Source organism: Leptonychotes weddellii, chromosome 12 (assembly GCF_054177405.1).
Source record: "Leptonychotes weddellii isolate Sample4059 chromosome 12, ASM5417740v2, whole genome shotgun sequence".
NCBI lineage: Eukaryota > Metazoa > Chordata > Mammalia > Carnivora > Phocidae > Leptonychotes > Leptonychotes weddellii.
This window is the reverse complement of record NC_138380.1, coordinates 59598606-59604503: the sequence shown is the minus strand read 5'-3', so window position 1 is coordinate 59604503 and position 5898 is coordinate 59598606.

The following is a 5898-nucleotide window of genomic DNA, read 5'->3' as shown; positions in this document are numbered from 1 at the left end:
TCACTATCCTAGATGAAGTTCTCTAGAAACTATTCTTGAATTTAATGAGGAAAGCAAATTCCATAACCCCTCCCAATGTATTATTACAGAGAGTTGGTGTCAAGAGCACAAGCTTTGGAGGTATACATACCCTAGGACCAAATATCAGATAACGGACTTTGATCTTTGACGTTGACTTTATTACTTGCTCTCATTTTCAGTTTCTTTAAGGATTCCATTGCACGGTTTCTGCAAGGACTCCATGAGATAATATAGAGAGTGTCCAACAAAGTGTGGGTGTTGAACATATGCCAGTTCTTTTTATTTACCCGGTCTTTCTCAAATCTATAACATTTCCTTGCATTCTTTCTACAATGAAAAAATACCCATACAGCAATATTTATGGCACTAAATATACCTGACGACCATTACTAAATCCTCTGAACTGCTTCTCCAAACCAAACTAATTCACTTGACTTTTCTAAAGTCTACTTTTATAATTCTTTACACATTCAGACTCTTAAATTTTGAGGCCCCAAATTAAGATAGATCACCATTGGTCTGGCCAGGAATGCAGACGGTAAGAAATTCCACTATACCTTATATATTGTTCCATTGTTGCCCCTCTATTCTTAAGAAGTTATGATGTTATTAACCCAGGTTCCACTTACTGGCTACCATAATCACCACTTCCCTGTGCCAAACTTACTTCTTGACACTGATTCTTCATCTTGCTTAGAAGCAGTTCCTTCATTGCTTCAAGTTGGTTTCATTGACTTGGATCTGTTTTCCAATATCAGACTATTTGGTTTTAATCAAATGGTCTTGTCATCCACACATGTACTTTTGTCTATTTTTAAGTTGCTGGTGAAATTGAGAGGCAAATGAGTTAATACATCCCCCCACCGATCAACAAGAAACCATTCCACATCAATGTGGCAGAGCATAGCCGGGACAGAAATAATGGCTACCTCTTTTGCAAGCAGGTTTCTTTTAACGCGAGTCCAGTACCACTGAAGTTTTCTTCAGTCTTCTATGTTTGAGTACATTTTAGTATGTCATCTGTGTGGATTAGGAGTTTGTAGGCTTTGGCTCTGAAAGCTGTAATTACCAATGTTTGAAAGACATCTGTGAGGGTGAGGATATGAAGAAGATAAACCAAAACCAAGATATATAATTACCACACCCCATTTTCCTATCAGGAACTTGGGATGTTTAAAGTACATTAGGACCTTTAGACAGGCCCTTCTCCTATCAGGGTGCATCATCAGGTTGCCCGGAAAGTACATAATCAAATCTCTTGGCAGTAAATGTCCTCTTTCACATACACTATTAGCTCAAAGGTCCTTCAAAGACCAAGGGTGGAAAAGAACCATGCTTCTGTATTACTGAGTGATCATATCCCTGAGAATGATTATAAAGGGAACTTTATTGTGAGGGAAAAACACTGGGCCTGGAGTCAGGAGACCTCATTTCCAGTTATGAATCCCTCATATGCTAACTGTGAGCCCAGCAGAAGCTTTCCTCAGTTTCTAAGCAGGGCTCAATGACCCCATCTGTAAAATGGAAATAATCATAGAATTGTTGCATACAAAAAGGTCACAGATATGAACAGGCTTTAAAAATACTATGAGATTTCTATAAAACTCAGGATATAGGAGAGGAAAAAAAAAAACAGAGTCACACCATTTCGTTGGAAATTTGGTCATTGGTTTCTGCTTTCATCTATGGCTAAACACTGAATATTTATGTTTTTAGTATTTCTGAGTGTTGAATGCATTGCTACACTATGAATAGCTACACTTGGAAGTGTTGTGAGAAAGGACAAGATTCCTTGTCACTGAAAATTAAAAAGCAATGAATCCTTTCAAAGGTAAAGGTAGCTTAGACCTGACTCATAGTACTTGTGTTCTGCCCGATTTTCTTTACAGAAAACTTAACAGTTTTCTAAGAAAACTAAAGTGAGACTGGCCCTTGGGTAAAAAAAAAAAGTGGGGAGCTAAAGCTTCTTGCCTCAATAACATGTTTGAGTGCCTTGTTTATTTTTGTGTTATTAAGTGACACTGACATAAATACCTTGTTGAGTAATGGTGCAAAACTGAAGTCTATTTAGGACACTGCTCCGCCCAAGGTGAGTGATTAAAGCATGTATGTAAACTAAGTCCCCTTTGGCTCATCTAGTCAACCCCATAAGTAGTACTAGAAATGAACAATTGTGTGACATATGACATGGCTGGAGGGGAGAATGGGAACGGCAGGAGAAGTCTCCCTCGAAAAATGAAGAAAGTGTAAAGAGTGGCAGGGAAACTAATAACTGAAAACTGGTTCTGACTATAGATATCAGTATATCAAGTTGAGGCAAATTAAGGTGGCAGGAGATGTGTTAAAAAAAAAAAAAAGCCTTTTCCCCATATAGTATAATAATAACCACCTTATTTTAAATGTAGCCAGGAAGGGCTATGTTTGCTCATGTGATCAGGTTTCCGCACTTCCCACACCTGGGGAAGTATCAGCTAATATTGATTTAGCACTAATTTATACCTGATGGTCGGGGCCAACTAGAATAGAAGAGAACTGGTACAAATTAGTGGGGCCCTGGGGTCCCAGAAAGAGGCCTGGGGCCCGACTGTTGTATATCAATACAAATCACCCTTTCTGGGAGGGGATGGAAAAAATATTTTAAAGGACCTGAATCTGGTGTGCTAGAAGATTCCCTTTAAGAATGTTGGGAATGGATGAAATCAAGTTACATTCTTAGATTGTATTAAGTTTAGTTCATTAATCCAGGAGCCAAGCAAACTAGAAGCAGAACAGGCTTTAAAATCTCTGACTCATTATTATATTATAAATAATATTAGCCAGTCAGTTCCATTTACCTATTCCTCGATGAAATTCCCTAGAATTAAAAAAAATCTCTAAACTAGTCTTACATTATAAATATCAGTGTAGATTTTTTTTTTAAAGATTTTATTTATTTATTTGACAGAGAGAGCTAGAGAGCACAAGCAGGGGGAACAGCAGAGGGAGAGGGAGAAGCAGGCTCCCCATCAAGCAGGGAGCCAAATGCGGGGCTCGATCCCAGGACCCTGGGATCATGACCCGAGCCGAAGGCAGATGCTTACCATCTGAGCCAACCAGGTGCCCCTAGATTTTTTTTTTTTTTTTTTTTTGAACCACAGAGTTACTGATTCTTTCAAAACTGTTTTCTCTGGGTAATTTCCATGAACTGATGTAAGTTATCAACATTTCTTTGTGTTTGGCTACAAGTGAGAAAATATTTGGGGCCTGCAATTAAATTTGGTGAAATTTATTTTTAATGCATTGTTTCCCAGATTTGCCTGATCACATGATCACCTGGGGAATTTGTTAACAGTTATATAGTCCTACCCTTCCTGCTCCCAGATATGCAAAATTAGACTTTTCAGGAAGGAAGGCTAAAATCTGTATTTTTATAGCAAGGACCCCAGCTATGCCTCGTGATTTACACGTTTGGAAAACACAGTTCTCTGTCCTTGTCCTATTCCTCATGATGTCAGAGCTCTTCAAACCCTCACATCTCACTTTTCCTCAGGGACTGCAGGCTTTTTCCTATTCCATCCCACCTAAGAAATAAGATGCGTTCCCACCCACCACTGCGGCCCTCAGCACGGACTCTGCTGCAGCAGCAGTGGACCACATCTACAGTCTTAGGCAGTGAGGTGATGGAACCGACAGATGGAGGTGTGATTCGGAGATGCATTTCTAGAGACTCTGACCCACCCCTTGATGACCAGCTGTAGATGACTTTGCTGCCTCCTGAAGTGGCCACACTCAACCTCCCTTTGTGCTACATAAAATTTTTCTTTACCTCCACTCTCCTATCTTCCATAATGGGGGGAAAAACATTGTCCCTTTTTGTCAAACTTGTGCTCCTGATCAAACTCTCGACTGCCTCATGGATGCTAAATCTATGAATCTTCCTCCTTATTCAAACCTTGCTTTTTCATTTTCTTCTCCTTTGGCCTCTTCAGCTTATAGGCATATCAATAGACAGGTCTTTCCTATGCTTTTTAAACTGAACCAACATATGCTTTCTTGATCTCTGTTGAACCCCACGATCCCATTTTCATTCATGCCTTATTTTTACTGTCAAATTTCTCAAAAAGAACATTCTACATTGGTCGTATCTACCTTCTCAATCTTCTCATGAAGCCAACTGTAACCTGGCTTCTGCAGAGCCACATTTTATAGATACTGTTGGTTTGGAGATTACCAGTGTTGAGATCCAATGACTTTTTGTGTAGCCCTTAACCTTCTTACCCATTCAGTAGCATTTGATATTGCTGATAACCCTATCTTTTTCAAAACTTAATCAATTCATGATAATTATAAGAACAGAAATCTATTCAAGTAATTGAAACAAGGAGGATTTTAATATAAGACCACAGGAAGCTTTCCCACAGAATGTGTAATAGGGTGGTACAAGGATTTGAATCAGGAACTGGGAAGCTATCAGTAACCAATAAAGTTTTAACAAATAATTATTGATCACCTCTTATATTCTAGGCACTGGCTAGGTGTTAAGTACTGAACAGAAGAGACAAGGCCCCTGACCTTAGAGACTTTACAATCTAGTAGAGGAGGGTTACTATAAGCAAGCAAACAAACAAATGTGTATTTACAACTTGTGATGAATATTACAAATGAAACAGACTTGCTTAATGATAGATTATTATAGGTTATTAGTGATAGGTGAGGACTCAAAGGATACTCTGAAGACATGACATTTAAACTGAACCATGAAGAATGTGAGGAAGCCACTCAGGGAAACTGAGGAGTGTGAGGGATGTGGAAGGAGTGTTTCAGGCTGAAGATAACCTGTGTGAAGACCCTGTAGTAGGGTTTTGGAGTAAGTAAAAGGAGGCCACTGTGGCTGGAACTTAAAAGGTGAGGCAGAGAACAGAGCAAGATTAGGCTGGGAAAGGAGGCTGAAGCTGGAACAGGCCAGGTCTTTGAAGCTATTTTAAGGAATTTGGATTTCATTGCAAAGTTATTGGAAGACATTTAACTGATTTAAGCAGCAAACAACATGGTCCAATATATTTCTAGGTTTACCCTAACTGATAAGCAGAGAATCAATTAAAGAAGGCAAGAGAAGAAGTGGAAAGACCAGTTGGCAACTGTAGCAATAGCTCAGGTAAGAGATGATGGTAGTTCGTGGTCTATGTAGTAGCAAAGAACATGGAGAAAAGGGGATGGATTAGACATCTATTTATAAGGAGCAAATGAGAGGACAAGCTGATGGGTTGGAGTTAGGGAGGGAAGGAGAGTGAGAAATCGAAAATATTGCTCAGGTCATGTTATTTGGAATAACTGGGTGGATGGTGATACCATTTATGGAAGTGGGGAAAAAATACAGGTAGAACTTCTTGATAGAAGGGAAAGCAGGAATATAGAAATGAAGAGTTTAGTTCTATTTCAGATACATTACTTTCAGATATTCATGGAGATTTGACACATCAGATAGGCAGCAGAATACTGAATTTGGAGGAAATGTCTGGGCTGGAGAGATTAATTTGGGAGTTGCCAGCATTTTAGAGTATTTAATGTCATGGAAATGCTTGAGATCACCAAGAAGAAAGCAGAAGATAGAGCCTGATTTTAGAGGCGATTGGAGGAAGAAAAGCCCTTGAGGGACACTGAACAAGACTGGTTAGAAAAGTAGGAGGCAGAAATACATACTTAGCAATAATTACTTTGAATGTAAATGGACTTAACACTCCAATCAAAGACACAGGGTGATGAATGGGTAAAAAAGCAAACCCGTCTTATTATGTTGAGCGAAATAAGTCAAACAGAGAAAGACATGTATCATATGACCTCACTGATATGAGGAATTCTTTTTTTTTTTTTTTAAAGATTTTATTTATTTATTTGAGA